Below are 17,276 nucleotides of genomic sequence, written 5' to 3' on the forward strand. Positions count from 1 at the left end.
GATACACTTCTGCCACAGACAGGAAATTATGGTGGCGAGGGAGTGGGGGGGAGGCAGTTTGAAACTTCTGTTTTAAATGAGTTTCTAAGAGAATTTCTTGTAGCCCTTGCATCGAATTTCCTGAAAAGTGGGTGGAAACCTCCATATTTTTCTTTTTCTTTTTTTTTAAACATGCTTGTGAGGTAGTAGTTTTATTTTATTCTGCAGTAGTTGGATAATGCACTTAATCAGGGAATGCCAAAAAATTTCAGGACCAAGAGTGTAGTTTCATGAGCATTTCTTTCCACGTCAGCTCTGATATGGGCTGCCCTGACCTTAGCTTCTTATTCCTGCCTTGTCCCTCAGTTGTGCTGGTATAACTAGTTAGTGTGCCAGGTGGCTTTACAGCAAAGTAGATTGTGGAATTTACCATCAGAAAAATATTATTTTTAACCTGGATCGATTCCCTGACCGGCCTCTCTGCTCAGCTGCACAAACAGTTGTGCCAGCACAGCTGAGGAATGAGGACTGCTTAAGCTGGTACTGCAGTGGAAAAAGTGTTGTGAAACTATAGCTTAATCTGTGTATTCTAGGTACAGTTGTACTATGCTGGCAAAATATTCCTCACATAGATACAGCTTTTATTAGCACAGTTTGATTGTGGAACGGAGAAAAGGATAATTGTGGATTTTGCTCTGATATATTTATATTGTCAAAATAGGTCTATAAAACCTGTCTTGACAGTTCTGTGTAAAATTTATTGTTCTTTACATAAACTGATTTGAACTACTATGGATCATTAGAAAATTGAAGAACTGTAAAATCAAGACATCCTTTGTTTATTTATGCTGTCTACTTAGAATATATGTAATGCTGAGATAGGTGCTTCCATCTTCAACCACGTCGGTGTTCCTGCAGTTCATTCAGCCTTTATTTTTGAAGGTGAAAGCAACGGAAAGTCTTGCAAGAAATGAAATTCACTGGTTTTTTAGTAGGTACGATAAGAAACTAAATGATCTGAAGAAGAGATTTAAGATTTCAGGAGATAATATGCAATTTTTTAAGAATTCCTTCTTTTGTAGCTATGGGTCTTTGCTGAATCTGTGTAGCTATGGGTCCCCTTGGGAAAGAAAGCATAAAAATGCTTTCATTCTTTGTCCTGAAACTTTAGCTCTCCTATTGCTTGTCAAATGTCCTGTACACAGACAATTAGATTCTTTAATTTCTTTTCTGATTGGATTTCTGTGTCGTTTTAGATGTCAGCTTCAGTTCTCAGTCTCATGCTATTTATTGGGTGTGGGGAAAGGCAAGTACTCTCCCTTACTCGGGCTAGTTAGTTAGAATTTTGTGATGCTTTGCTTTTAAATTTTGTAATTCTGCATATTGGTATGCATATTATACAGCGTTGAATAATTAAGAGCTGATATTACATTTCTTTTTATTCAGGTATCATTCTGCTAAGGTGGGCTTCCTTCAGTCATATGTGCCTAACAGTATATTTCTAGAATTTTTTTTTAAATGCTGCAGTATTTCATGGTTTTTGCTGTCTAAGTTGGTAAATATCTAAGCTTTTGTGTGGCTGTGAAACAGTTTCATTTATTTCATTTGGTAATGAGTCTTTGGAGTGCCTTCTACCCAATTCAGTTTCCAAATATCCGTCTGGCATGGACTTAAATACATGCACAATGAGAAGTCTTAGGTTTTGAAACAAACTAGTATTCTAAATGCTTTTGTTCAGCTTTACTTATCATGTAATGTTAAAGTCGAACAATTACAAATCTGTTGAGAAATGTAAAGTAGTGTTACAGTAGAAATTTGTGCTTTGTGTATTCCTTTAAGGGTTCACTATTCCTATGGCAACAACTGGAAAGAGCTTTTTCTAATTATGCAAAGTTTAAGGTTTCATTAAAATGGAGGGGGGGAAAAAGCAGCTCCTAAACTACTACGTTTTGTGGCTTGGAAAGGAAGCACAAATCTGTTCTTTTTAGACAGTTTTTTTGCTGACTGTTTGTAGCTTTCCTATGCACTGAAGAGAAATTTTAATATAAGAGTAAGCTTACTGATCTGTGCAAGAGTGAAATTGTTACAGTCACTGATATTTGAGAAAATTCTGCAGTAGTTGGGAAGCTGTAAAGACAACTCCTGCAGAATTTCCTCTGATGTTGGAAAAAAGAATATGGGCAATGCATTTCACTGTAATTAATAGTGGTTTCGTTTGCTGCATCTGTAAGAAATCTATTTCTAACGTCCGGTGTTGTTTGTAATGAAATTTTCTTTATAGAATTTTAAGTTATGGGAAGAGCTGTCTTTTGTCTCTTATAAATCGAGAAACAAGGAATACTTTTCTTAAAAGGCAAGTTACACATATTGCAGAGTTTAAGTAATTAATTGTTACATTAGCTTTTACTATGAAATGTTATAGTGAGTAGAATGTGTTTTTATTCTACTATTACACATATTAATTTTACTATTAACTCATGCATAGAGGCATTTCATAATTCCTCATTCTAAATTCATATAACTGAAATGGCAGTGTTCACAGTAGGTTTTATTGTTCTAGAATATGTTGATACGATACAAAGCCTCTCAGGTTGGTGGTATTGGTGGCATTTAGGGTTTTTTTGACTGAGCCATCAATCCTGTTAGGAGTCACTGCTGATAAAAAGGGATTGATTTTACTATAGCTGAAACAATGAAGGCAGTGAAAATATTTCAGAATATATTTTAACATCGTGAGGTTAAATGGCTCTAGATTTATTAGTTTATTTATTATGACCAATGTTGCATTATGACAAATTCAGTGCATTCTTTGAAAGACTGAAATCTTTGAAACAGACTGAAATCAGTCATGCATTCTAAACGTATCTTAACTCTCATTGATATAAAAGAGCACAGTATGGTCAAAATTCTTGCTGTGATGTCTCTGAAAATTTGTCTCAGTGTGATTTAGTTGGTTACTGTCACACCTAAATTGCTGTATATGTCCTCTGTGCCTCCCAGTGAAATGGGTAAGATGTGTTGGTCAGTGTCATTAGAACTACTGCATAGTAATAGTGCAGGAGAGGCCTCATCAGTGGTCCAATCACTGAGGGAACTGCTTTTTTAAGATGTGCGTAAGAGTACCTTGACAGTGTCAAAATAAGGATGCAACATTTCCAGTGACAGATCACTGACTTTTTTTACAGCTTGAACATAGCTTTTTTAGGGTAAGGTAGGAGGACATTTAAGCTGTTGTTCTGAGGACTTCTTGTGTAATGACCAAAAGGGATTCTCTGTCAGTCTAGAGACTAATCAGAAGACAGTCTGGAAGACCTGTAGGATAAGAGGAAGCCAGAGCATTTCAAATATTTTAAATCTTTTTTTATTTCCACATAAGGAATTATCTATACCACCTAATTTAAAATAACTAACCATTCATTTGCAACATGGTGGTAACTTCTATTTAATGGAAAGTGTGGCAGTTTCCATTCCTTGTTGGAAAGAAGCAGCTTTTCAGGGCAGTGAGGGAAAAATGAAGTTTAGAAGTCCATCTGAAAACATTTGGTTTTGGTTTGGATTTTTATTTTTTCCTTAGTTTCATAATGACTGGTGCCAGTAGCAACTTATAGTAGCCCTTTTTGATACCTGTATGCCTTTCCATTTGCAAGGCTTACTGTTCTCTTAGCCAATAGATGGCCATCCTGCATTTATCCACAAAGGCAGAGCAAGATCTGCCAGCTGCAATGACATGGGAAGGTATGGAGCTTGACAATTTTTTCTTAACTTCAATATATGATATTGAAAAAGCTTTTCCAATGTCTATGCTGCCATCAAAACTTTCCTGCTGTGCAAATAATGTTAACAATGGCTTTGATTTTTGGCATTAAAAAGTGTAGCATTTTAAAATTTCAGTTTCAAGTATTTAAATGTGTTTCCTGTGATGTCTAGAGAGGACATATGTCTGGGCTAGAAAGAAATGTCTTGCTCAAGTGGAACCAAATTCCACCGAGGTATGTAAGCATCTAGTTAGTGGAGAGGGATCTAAAGGTCTGGAAAAAAGCGTTGGGACTCACAGAAGCTACTGATTAAGGATTTGCATAGAGCCCAACAGCAGCAGAGAAATACTTGTTACAGAGATTTGAATTGCACTGTGTCACAAATTGCACTGAGGCCTATAATTTTTCCTGTTGCTCTTCCTCCTGCCTTATTCAGACCCATAACTTTCATTTCTCTCTGTGTCTTTCCCTGCTTCAATTTTTAAGTAGGCAGCTGTCAAGCCTGAATGGTTTTCTCTGGGTTCTGCAGAAGAGGGAGATGGGGGAGATGTGTGTATTACACATGTAAAAGTAGAGAAAGAGTATTTCTGTACCAGTTACTGTATTTGCTTAGATACCTAGCTTTACTTGATTTATAATACAACTGCTGGTGCAAAAGCACTGTAAAAGCATCAAGTTAATTAACCTTGTTTTTAGAAAAGCATCTTTCCATCAGCAGCTGTGAATGGGCTTGAAAGTACTTCTTAGTATGACAGCTTGTCAAAGAATAAGCAAAAGGGCTTTCCAGACTGAACGTAAGAAATAGCATAGGCAGCATATGGTCGGATGTGATTATTCCTTCTCTCTCCAGCACTTGTGAGGGTGCATCTGACAGCCTTGAGCCTGCCATTGCAAGAAATGCTGACAAATGGGAGCAAGTTCAGCTGATGGAAATAAGATGGTTAGTGATAGAAGTGGAGAGGCTGAGGAACCTCAGCATGTTTAATGTGTGGAAGAGTGGTCTAAAGATGGACTAATGTACAGTTAGAATTTACAGGCAATATGGGGCAGATGCTTTTCTCAGGTAGCAGACAAAATGATGAGAAGTAATAGATTGCAACAAGGGAAATCCCAAGTGGATATAAAAACTAAGTTCCTCTTAGTGTGTGTGATTAATCAGTGTAGGAGATTTTCTGGAAACCTAGTGGAATCTCCATCCTTGGGTGTTTTCAGAATTTGGCTGCTCAAGGCCCTGTGCACCTGTTTAAAACCTGAAGTTAGTCATGCTTTGAATAGTATCTGGAGGAGCTGTTGACCTCTGTGAGTACCTTCCAACCTAAATGTATCAGTAGTTCTATGAAGATAGAGTTGTTTTTTATTGCAGTGTATTCAAGAACTGTAGGCCCAAGTTTAGAAACATTGTAGATCAATATTGTTTTGTCTGGGATGCTGCTGGATGTGCTTTGAGACAGAGCGGCCTTAGATTATATAGTTACAGCTTTTTTGAGGCTCCATGAATTGAGATTAGTGCTTCCTAAAGTATGCTTTTACGTGTTTCTTAGAAATGCTTTTGATTTGTTTTTTTAGGCAGTCACTGCTCTTCTGCACCTATTCTAGCTGTAGAATTGGTTTAACATGTAGTCCCATAGGAGTATAATAGGATTGGGATATAAAAATGATGCAGTCTTAGCACTGATCCAATGCTGGCTGCTGAAGTAACAACACGTGGCCTGTAACTCCCTGCTCCAATTCAGCTTTTGGTCTAGCCATGCTTACAGGGTCTGTAATTCAGATTCTTAATTACAATTTTTGGAAAGGAGGTGTAATTTGTCAGCCTAGTTCACTGTTCCTTTCAGTTTAGCAGTAAAGTTTTTGATTTCAGAATAATGCATTTTCAGGCTCTTTGCATGCTAGGATCTTCCAGTCTGCTGGGTGTGATACAGTTGAATGTATCCAAGATGGTTTGAACTTATGCAGCAGCTCATCACTGCTGAAACATAAAGAGAAATCCAACAAAAAAAGAAAGGTATTATCTTCTAATAGGTTAATGTCTTGAATTTGATGTGGAGAAGAGGTGGACAAATATCATGGCCAGAGCAAGAAAGAGGGCAGAATTGCAGAGTCTAAGTAGAGTGGAGAGGAAGGCAAGGTATGTTCACTTACTGAAGATTTTGGTCTGTTCAGCTTTCTGATATAGTTTCACCCTGTATCTATAAGCACTTCATTAGTAAAGAAGCATGCAAGGCTGGCTATTACTGCCACAAAGTTAGCTTCATCTCATAGTTTTCTCATAGGGGAAGATTCATGTGATAATTTTATCCTCACAGTGAGTGAGAATAGTGATTGTGGACTTCTGATGGTCTTCAGTGAAGCTAATGAAGCCGGTTCTGTGCTTTCCTGGCTAAGGTGGCTTCTTCACCAGCCTTGTGCCACAGGAGGCAGCTGACAGATGTAATAATGCGAGTTCTGGAGCTTCTCTGTTGGCATCTGGAACTATGAGTGGCCTTTACCCTTGATTTGAAAAGGCTCATAGAGATTTCAGACATATATATTCAAAGGATTTTTTTCTCTACTTTTTTTCCAAAAGAAAGTAGGCCAGAGTATTCATTCTGGAATTACTCTGAAAAGTTGAATGTTAGAAAACTTTCAGTTAGCTGACTAGCCAGCTTTCATTTGTATTGGAGCCAGTAGATTTTTATTTAAATATTTAGAAATATCATTTGCTTAGGGCACCCTAATGACAGGCCTTAAATATTTTGTTTTGGTAAAACTTTAACTGTTTTGCGTTAGTATTTATTTGTTATTTAATTAAGAAAGAACAAAGAAGATCAGTGAGATGAGTGTTACCTGTGGAGTCCTTAATCTGAATGAGCACAATTCTCTCTTTAGCAACTAATTTTTTTTTTTATGCATATAGGTTTTGCCATAAATTATGCTCTTAGTTTGGCAGTCTGATTTATAAGAAAGGTCCTGCTTTTGAGAGATTATCCGTATCATTACCATCCTGGACCAATTATTTAAGTTACTTGAATAGTTTTAGGTAATTTTAATTGATCTGAGTGTAATTTTTTTCTTTGAATATGAATATATAAAAAAAGGAACTTTTTGTATATAGATCACAGACTTGAGAGTGCTTTCTGAAAGGAGTATCTGGAAAGTAAAGGGAATACTTGGAGTTACTCTTCAACTTTTTGGATTTCTTGTAGCTTTTTTGTGACACATGCATTCACTGCTTTGTGAATACCAGAGAAAGTGTAATTCGATCATTGAACCACGTTTGGTAAATACCAGTTCTGTGGGGACAGCCTGTTCTGTCCATGGGGGAAAAACTCCCTGCCAAAATCTAAAAGCTTTCTCTGTTATTTGGTTGTCTGTTATTTTGCTCTAGAAGACTGAAATACAGATGTGTGTTATTTGTGACACAACAACAGCTGTATTTGTGTGAGTTGCTGTAGTGTTTGATTAATAAGGTTTCAGACTACACTTGATGAAATATGGCTAAGTAGTTGAAAACTTCTGATAGATGATTTCGCAGAACTTTTTCTAACATATATTCAGTGAAACATTAAAATCTGATGTGATGCCCATAGCCTGCTCCTGTTAGCAACTGTTTGAATACTTTCTTAAGTCTGGTATACATGAAGTAGAGCTATTTTTGTTCTGTTGTTTGATGCGTTCTTTAACGGTCCAAAGCTACTTCCAGTTTTTCTGTAAATAGTGTATTTTAACGCGTGACTCCTAGGAGGAAGTTGTGTGGTGTCATGGCTATACATGACAGCTAGGAAGAAGTAAACCAACCTGTTTCTTCCACTTCTAGTGCAGTGTACTCAGCTATGGGTTACTGATAATCCATCAAATGCTTTCTGCTATGGCTTTCATGGAAATGGGATCACAGATCCCACCGCCGAGCTTCCAGCTACACTTGTGTGTGGTGTCAAAGGTACATTTTGGTGTGCAGGTAACTGCACTTTACAGGAAAGAGCAGTGAAGACGGAAGGTGATGAAGTTGTTTTGCTCTTAAATCATACAGTTTGTAACTTGTAATAGCTTACAGACTAGCTCAAAATATTATTGCTCAAGCTATGCTTGGTATCTTTGCTTTTCTCTAAGTAGATAATCTCTCTAAAGCCAGTTTACTGCTCAGAAATTTTTCACTTCTCTTTTGAGTGATGTTTTGTATAAACCAGGCATTCTCAAAGTAGTCAGTGAATCACAGTGAAATGCTATATGAATGTGGCTTCAGCAAGCTGAATGGAGTTATTTTGTGCACATTGTATACAAGTGCTGACAGTGCCCTTGCTATAAATTTTTGCAAAATGTTAATGTTCATCTTAAAGTGCCTGCTTAGCATATGGGGAATCAGAGATTTTGACCCTATGACCTGGAAAAATTCTTGTTTCACAAGTTAGAATTGCTGCTATGTTTTAAAATGAGATCAGCAAAGAGACTGCACTGATAAGAATGTTTGGAAGATGATATGGTTCAGAAATGCAGTGTTTTGCCTGCTGCAATAAAAAAGAAAGATGATGAATGAGCTGGAGTATGATAAGAAGAGAGGAATTGTCTCTTTGGTTGCGTTCCAGTGTGTTAAATTCAGAGTGTGCAGCTCCCTTCCTGGCAGTACGGTGGAGTTCCTGCATGATGGTAGGCAGGACTTGAGTGATGTGTGCACGAAAGCACATCATGTGCCTTAACTGTGATGTTACATTTTTACTCTTAACTTCCCAGTGTTCTATGATTTTTTTTTCTGCAAAAGTAATGTTATTTTATGTGTATTTAAAGCCTTTACTGAGTTGTCACCATTAATATAGGCTGCTCTGTAGTAGATACATCAACTGTTGAACAGATACAAATGAAAAATAAGTAATGGAAAACAAGATATATTTAAAGAAAGTACTATTTCTAGAGTTTGGTTGTCATTATGTGACTGAACTGGCATTACGGTTACATGTAATTCGGAGTATCGCGACTATTAATTTGCCTTTGGTACAATCATGCTTTTTTGAGGCCTTTTATTCAGTTACTGCGTTGCTCCGGCTTTTCATTTGTAGAGTATGGTGAACAGTACATAGCATGGCTACAAGGGCAAAGACCCAATAGCAATATTCATAACAATGTTATTGTTCATAGTAACCTTACTGTAGCAGGAAATGGGAATTTAAAATACTTTTTTCTTTTTTATTGTTGTTATTGTAATATACCTACTGTCAGAAGCTTCGTTTCAAAATTCAGTAATGAGAATTCCTCAAGCTAGAGGCCTCTCTTGTTGTGTGAAATGTTATTGTATCTCGTTGGCTGAGTTAGAAACTTAGTAAAATATGTTTCCCTCCATGGCCGGAGGAGATTTCGGCAGTGTGCCACAACAACTGCATTCAAAAACACTACCAACAGTGGTGCCCTTGCTGCAGTAGTAAAAACCTTTAGAGCAATAGAATAAATGAAGGATGGAGAAATCTCTTGGCTGGTTGGCTCTGTTTTGGGAATTACAAAGAAAACAAGATTAATTTAAGTCTTAGTGCAGAGATGGTAGTTTCCTCCAAATCAGTTTTCCAGACCTGGGTTCTTTTTCTCCAGCTTCTTATTATGGCAAGAGTTAGCCTTATATCCTTTATATTCCCTTAGATTCTTATAGTTAACCTTACACTTCCATCCTCAGTAGGAGGATGGACTGAACTGTCAACCTTTAGACAAGTTCTGGCCACTCATATTGGTAAGTCGGGTGGGGCTATACTGACACCTTTTGAATTTGTTCCATCTGCTTGGCTAAACCACAATTAAGTTACCTACTTACCTGGTTTAATCACATGCAAGAGACATAAAGGGAACAGGGGAGAAAAAAAAAAAGACCATACTTGCCAAATATAAATATCTTCCAAATAGGAACTGTGTATGTTTTGATTGAATTTCAAAGAACTGGAGAGAGTGTCAAAAGAGCAGCTAGACCTGAACTTGAAATGTGTGCTTTGTTTCTTTTTATAGTCGTACTGATATTTGAGAATCAGGTTTTCTTGGAGTAGGACTTGCAGATCTTTGCTTCCTGTATCTTTGCTTTCTGACAGTGGATGCTGCTCTTTCTGGGCTGTGCTGTGCTGCAGTGACCAGGTTGTGCCAAAGTGAGTCACTGTAGACTGGGTTTGCACAACTAAGAATATAGAAATTTAACTTAAAAAGTAAAGAACGGAGAATGATTCCGTGAAATCAGGGAAATACTTAGAAAAACTTCCTTCCAAAATCAGGAAATAGCCTGTACGTTATGTGTGCCTAAGAAAGAAAGAGAGATGCAAATGTCTTAGGATTTTTTCCCATAAATTAATGTTTTCAGTCAAAGAAACAAGAAAAATTCATTGTAATTTTGAAATTATTTGGGACAAGCTTTTTTTGTTTCACAAAATCTCTTTTTTTAATACACTAGGTGTGTTATCGCAATATTTTAGGCCAATATTATATGTGAGCTATTTCTTTCTCTAGGGAAAGATGTAATGCAAATACTAGAAAAAAGGACACACCATATAATGTGAATAAGACAACAATTGGCATGCCTTGTTACTCCTGGGATTTCTATATGTTTTCTTAATGTAATTGTATGCATTTAACTTGCTATATAGCCTGACTTCAGCAACATCACATAATTGCAGGGGTAAGAAAATTCTAAAGGCATTACTTAACTGCATCAAAATCCAGTTAATTATCCTTGGTTTGGACACCACTGATACAGAATGCATTAGGTCTGAAGGGGCTTGTAAGGATCAGGAAGACCTTTCAGAGTTTCAGGTTGCTCAAAGCTCCACCTAACCTGTTTACCACCAATGAGGGGCACTCACAACTTCTCTGGGCAACCTGTTCTAGTGTCTCACCATCCTCATCACAAATAATTTCTTCCTTATATCCTATCTAAATATATGCTCTTCTAGTTTAAAATTATTACCTCATCTTCAGAAGTTTTTGTCTGTGGCTATGGGCAATTATTAAGATACTTTTGATTGGAAAGTTCTCCCTAAAATGCTGTCATGTCCCATGATCTCTGATTAGCTTCATTTCTGGCTTACAGCTGTAGGCTAATGGGACTTCTCAGCATTTTTAGGGGTACTTGCTTTAGTATCAGTATGAAACACAGAAATAAGTCTTTCAAATACCAATCTAGCCATGAGCAAAACCACTGGAAGATTGGGTTACATAATGCAAGTTCTGAGATTTGTAATGCTGTTGTTGGCTTCTGTATTGAACTGCTGAAGTTCAGCTATTTGCCTGGATACAGAGGCTTTCCAGAGCTTCCTGCTGTGAACTGAATAACCCAAAATACGTATCAGAAATTGAGCTACCAGGCAAGCTGCTAAAACATGGCACAACAGGGCTTGTCTTATTTATGTTCTCATACGAACTTTAATGAAATACAGTAATAGTGTCATTTGGAATATACTAAAAGGGCACAAAGTTCACTCTCAGACTTTCCACTGTTGTGGAAATGTGACAACAGGATAATTTTGCATTCAATAATTGTAGGTCACTATAAATGAGAACAAAATCATTATATATTATTCATGTAACTTAGCATTTCTTTAGCCTTTTGGATTCTTTCATCTTTGAATTGGCAATATAATAATGAAATTGAAGGGGTTTTTTTTTTTTCATGCATAAATCTTTGAGTTATTACAGTTTCAGACCAGTTGGGTTTGAAGTGTTTCTCTGATGCAGTCTTCTGAGTCACTGGGAAGAGTATATAGTGTTAACAGCACTCTTACTTAGTTCTGAATTGAAGCAATGACACTTCTTGCTGTTCTCTTTAGAATGAAAGCTAAGTTTCAGTATCATCGTTTCACTATGAAACCTACCAATGGTTTTTTACTTCAGTATTTCAATGTGGATTTAAGTCTCTTTGTGCTTGGTTAAATGCAATTTCAGTTTGTTTCCATCTAAATTTATTTCTCCAAGTCATATTCCTGTTTACAAAAAAGAAATCATTAATGTATAATTTTGAATAGGGCTTTACATTGCATCCAGAGATATTCCTGGTCATGTGATCTTCTAAGAACAAAAAGCATCATGTCCTTCCTATGTGCCCACTCCTATACGTTGATGTTCCATGATGGCTCTTGAGTAGTAATCATGCATCAGTCTCTTACCAAAAGGTTTAATATCTGGTGTATGTGCTGTCTTGTTTTGGTTTTAAATTGGGAAATCACTGTCAAAAACTACTGCTAAATATCTAGCTTGATGGAAGTTTTGATTCTTATTTCATCAGATGTCTGTTTCATTTATCTGAAGATTTTAAAATGAAATATGAGCTTAGCAAGTGTAAACTGAATCTTCCCTGGGTTCAGTGAAACTATCATGAGAGTAATGATTCTAGAGTTCAGACTGACAGCTCTGAATCAGCCAGTCATGCTGGACTGTGGTTTTCAGTGGTGGAGCCAGAAGTCTGCAAGCTCTGCAGATCCAGGTCTATTTGGAATGTGGTTTCATACTATTGAAAAGGGTGTTTGGAGTCAAGCAGTTTTGAGATGGGCTTCTGTGTACTTAGGCTGCAGGGTAGTCCCCTCTGGCCCAGAGTCAGCTATTGTAGAGGTTCCTGAAGCTCTTCAAAGAACTTGTCATTCACATACATTTTATTGCTGCTGTTGGCAGTAGGTTACTGGCGAGTTCCCTGAACATCTACAGCTTTATGGGGACAACTTGTTCAAAGAGGACTTTGATCTGATTTGGACTGGTCAGATATAAAACCTGAAACTTTACAAACCACGCCAGAGCCAGGTTTTAGAATTGTTCTGTATGTGAGAGTAATGGCTGAAAGTCGTGAAAGCAGGGGGATAGCAATAAACAAAGTAACACTTTCAGGTGCTTGTTACCCTACTTGTTACTGTGGTCACAGCCAACAGGTACACCGAGTTTTGTATCACAAACTTTGCACTTTTCTGACTCTGAGGTGTACTGGACTTCGTTAGCTGTGGCTCTGATTCTTCTTTATGTTGCAGCTTTTACCAAGCCGTCTTCCACTCAATGAACTAGGATGTAGTAAAATATTGGAAAATGTTTAAAACTTTCACAGCTAATGATGTTTAGATATGGAGAAGGAAAGGCATAGGTGGGAGAGAGAGGAATAGGTTATTAAAGTTCTAGTATGTCGTCTTGTAGTGTGTAATAAGCCTGGTCATGCTTACAGGTACTACATTCATAACTGACTGCAACTGAGAAGAGCAGTCTTGGATTTGTTACGTGAAACTTTCGGTGCAATGTTCAGGAGTAGGTGGAAAAGCCAGAGGTACTGGGCATCATGAGAAAGATGCTGAGGACATGAGAAATGGTGTCGTTCCTCTGGAAAGCCCTGGTAAGCCCTACCCTTGAGCACTGAGGGCTGCAGTTCCTGTATTTCAGGGAGCAAATGTTGGTGTTAGAGAAGGTAGTGAGAAGATTTTATTTTATTTTATTTTTAATCAAGGCAACAGCTCTTGCCTTTCAAGGAGGCCTTTAGGTGACAGACTTACCAGTTTGGAGAGGTGAAGATTGTACGAGGATTTATTAATGATGCTTGCAAATTCATGCAGGTGGTGAATGCAGAACTGTTATGAAATCCTGCAACTTGGAACTGTGTAGCACTCAGCACCCGTAGGACAAGAAGTTTGAAGAAGTCTAAGGAAGATTTTTTGGTTGATTTTTAATTATTATTTCAACATGCACAGAGTAGTAAACTTCTGGAATTCTTTGCCACAGTGTATTGGAGGAGCAGATAATTTCAGTAGGTTAAGAAAAGGGATTTGATTAATACATCATCATCGAGTCTGTAAAGAGAATAGGTAGCGCACTGCACTCAAGTTTCCTCAATCACACAGTTGTACATACAGAGGGAATGAGAGGAGTGTGCTCAAAAAAGGCTTAGGCTTGCATGTTCTTCCTGAATATTGCTTTTTGTTGCCACTCTTGCAAACAACACTGAGCTAAAATGACCCTTTCTTTGACTCAGTAGGATATTTATGTTCTTACATTAGTGCACATTATGATCAGAGAATCTGTGAGAGATTATAGCATCTAGTTAGAATTAAACTGGTTGTTTAAAAGCATTGCTTCATTTTAGGAAGCCTTTGTATCTTTTTGTCAGTCATCAATCAGAAGCAGATTTTAAAGGAGATACAGTCAAGTGAGTTAAAGAAAAGAAAATGTTTAATCACGTTTCTGTGTAGACTGTCATTGTTATAGCTTTTAGTTACTTTTTCAAGGTTTTTTAATGAGGGCTGGTCATATAGGTGTGGTTTTCCTGCCTCTTTCTCTGATTGGCATTTTTATTGTCTTGAGTTTTTTTCTCTTCCTTCAACTCTTAGAACAGTTGCACTGGAAATAGTGCATATTATTCAAAATAGCAACACCTGCTGTTGACTCAGGAACGTTCATAGAGGATTATCTTTATGAAAGCTTTATGATACAGCCATAGGGGAAATTAAGTATGCAGAAGGAAAAAAAAATACTTGACAGCTTTCTCATATTGTTAGTCTGTGGAAGAAACCTGATACAATCATAGTTGGGGATGTGTAGATTAGTACTTGCTACTTGACCTTCCCTGTGAATTAATAATGGAGTTTTCATTCATTGGGAAGCTGACAAATGGAAGCAAATGTGTAGATGCATAGAAAAAAAGTGAATCTACTTAAAGGTAGAGAGTTTTGATTACATAGGTAAGATTGACATGAAGAATGTTAAGACTGGAATCTTAATGCAGGCAGAATATGTAGTTACTGTGGAGTTCATTAATATAATTAACAAAAATACCCTGACTGGATTATGTAATGCAATTTTAGCTTTGTGTATTTCATTTCCATATGACATCCTACAATTGCCATGAAATGGGCAAGACACATACAAAACATATGGTTGCTTCTAAGGAAGAAAATGCATCATAAGATTGATAACATTCTTGGGATTTAAATGCTGAGTTTCATCAAGTACTGTATTTAAGATACACGTGGCATTCAGAAATCTTGATTTTTATCTTCACATGTATTTCCAGTGTAACTTAACGGGTAGAGCTCCTACTTTCAGATTAATGTGAATACCTAATAATTCATTGGCTATTTGATAGCAATTAATTGCACTTTCACTGTATTTATCAGGGAAATAGCATACTTAGGATTTCCTCCTTCTGACATTTTCAAGTTGATGAGATTAATCTTGTTCAGGGGAGACTGGTATGGTCTCTTCTTCACTCAAAGGCTAAGTTGTGATGTAGAGCTTCTAGGGGTCTTGTGAGAACTGTGTGGACAGCAGGGCACATGAGAAGTGTTGCTCTTGAACAGCTGGGTGTGCCTTGGAGTATAAGTGTAGGAAAAATTGAAAATGCCTTCTCAGGTGTCTTAGAGGTGTTTTGATTTCCTCACCTTCAGTTCATCTCCAGTAAAAACGAATTAAAACCCTTTTTACAAATTTCAAAGCTTTCAGATCCAGGTTTCTGTTGTTAACGTACTCTGCGAAGAATACAGGTCAAATCTCAAACTGCCAGCTCTTAACAGTAGCTTGAGGCAACCTCAGTAACTGTAGCGATAGATTTTTCTCTAATGAAACCATATTCCTGAGGAAATTTTTATAGTGATCTGAGAAACCTCATTTTTAATGTGCTTATGCATGAGGTTTGCCAACATGTTGCTGAGCTATGAAAAGGTGAGCTATGCTTTGGTAGAGTTCGCAGAATGACCTGCAGTAAAGGAAGGTGGCTTTGTTTTTAATTAATTCTCTTAAGGGAAGGGGAAAAAAAAATCCAAATGAAACTTTGGTAAAATCCATTAATAGAATCCCTTAATGCATTACCATTACTGAACTAGCAAGAATCAGAAATTCACAGTCAAACAAAACAAAATCTTTTTTTATTTGCTCAACATGAAAAAAAGTACAACTGTAAATAACTAATTTCCCTTGAAAAAGAAATTGTATAGCTGCTCATAGTTTCCAAGGAAATACCTGACAGATTAAACCTCTTTAAATGTTTTATGTGTGCACACTTTTGCTGTGGGACCCATTATAGTACATTGTTATTCCAGCCAGGAGTTTAAAAGACATTATGAAATGTGTTAAATAAAAATTTATTTCTGGAAATTTCTCTTCATAATGAATTTGGAGGAAGAAAAAATACCAAGTTGTGCTTCAAGGTAGGAATTGCTTCCAGGTATGTTCACTTAAAATAAATTTGCCATAGGAACAGACTTTTTCTTTGAGCTGTTCCAGAGGTTGCCATTTTCCTCTGACCTTGCTCATCATTAATTATTTGATAGAAGTCTTTTTGTTTGATCCAGTTCAGTAATGTGTTTGGGGAAAACTCTTACTGATGCTTATTTGCAATTCTGATTTTTTAAAGTTTTAAGGTCATGCAATGAAATCAGGTTTATATCCTTCATGTTCTTGTTTGGATTCAGAATAGTGCAGAGTAGAAATCTGGCAAACAGATTCTTGGAAGTATCACTGTGTAGTAGGTTGAGGATGAGATGGGAAACAAACTGATGGGCTAGAAGTATTCATTTTTTACTTATTTAAGAGATGGATGGTAATGAGTGAAGTATAACATCTGGTGTTGATAATATTCTTTAAGCAGAGATAGTAGAGATATTGGTGAAGAACTGTTGAAATGGTTCAAATTAGCCCGGGAAAAACTGAGTAATGTATTAGAACAATTAAATTCTATTAGGAATATTTAATAAACCTGTTTCCATCATCCAGTTCTCACACTTTTTTTTTTAATATGCATTTAAAGCATTAGTGATGTTAGTGTAAGCTTTTAGATTCTGTACTGTTGCTTCTTAATCTCTTTTGCAGAAAGAATATGGCACTCTGGGGTAGAATGTTCTTGTTTCTACATTTTTTCCCTTACAAAATTACACTAAATTTTAAGAAAACAAGTGCATGTTCAGGCTCCCCGACATTTGACTCCATGTAGGCTTTCAGAAAAAGTCTGTTAGGGCTAGATGGGGGAGAAGAGAATTTCATTGTTTTTTGCTGTTTAATTTCTAAATGGTCTTGGTATTGTAGTTTCTCAGAGAACCATACAATTTTGGTTTTGTTATTCTTGGGTTTTTCTTTTTGCCTGCGAGTTGTCAGTGACATAGTTAAGTGTGCAGTCCTGCATGTAGCTGGAAACCAATCTCTTTAAGGAAAGTTGGCCTTACATGCGGTGGGATCTCTTTTATTTTTTTTTCCCCCCTCCATTTGCTAAACACACATACAGTGAAAGTTTCTAGTCTCATGTTTAACAAGAGTGTGCAGTTATAAGTGAGGCAGAAAAGGAAGAATAGGTGTGGAAGTTGGCATATAAGAGGTTGGAGGGGTAGGTTGCAAGAGAACAAGATGGCTTTTTTTGTCTGATGTTCCTTTTTTCCTCAAACAATAGGGATACAAAAATATACTTCTGATTGTAAGGAGACTGATAACACATAAGTAAGTATAAACTGGCAATAAGCTTGCAATGCTTGTTACTGTCAGAGGAGTGGAGATCCTGCTTAGAAGTGGTCTTCTGTGGATAGAGATTCATATATTTATAATGTGATTGCCAGTCTTGTAGACTGGAGAGGAAATTATATTTTGTAAAGAAAGCTG

The sequence above is a fragment of the Corvus moneduloides genome, chromosome 3 (genome assembly GCF_009650955.1).
Source record: "Corvus moneduloides isolate bCorMon1 chromosome 3, bCorMon1.pri, whole genome shotgun sequence".
Classification (NCBI taxonomy): domain Eukaryota; kingdom Metazoa; phylum Chordata; class Aves; order Passeriformes; family Corvidae; genus Corvus; species Corvus moneduloides.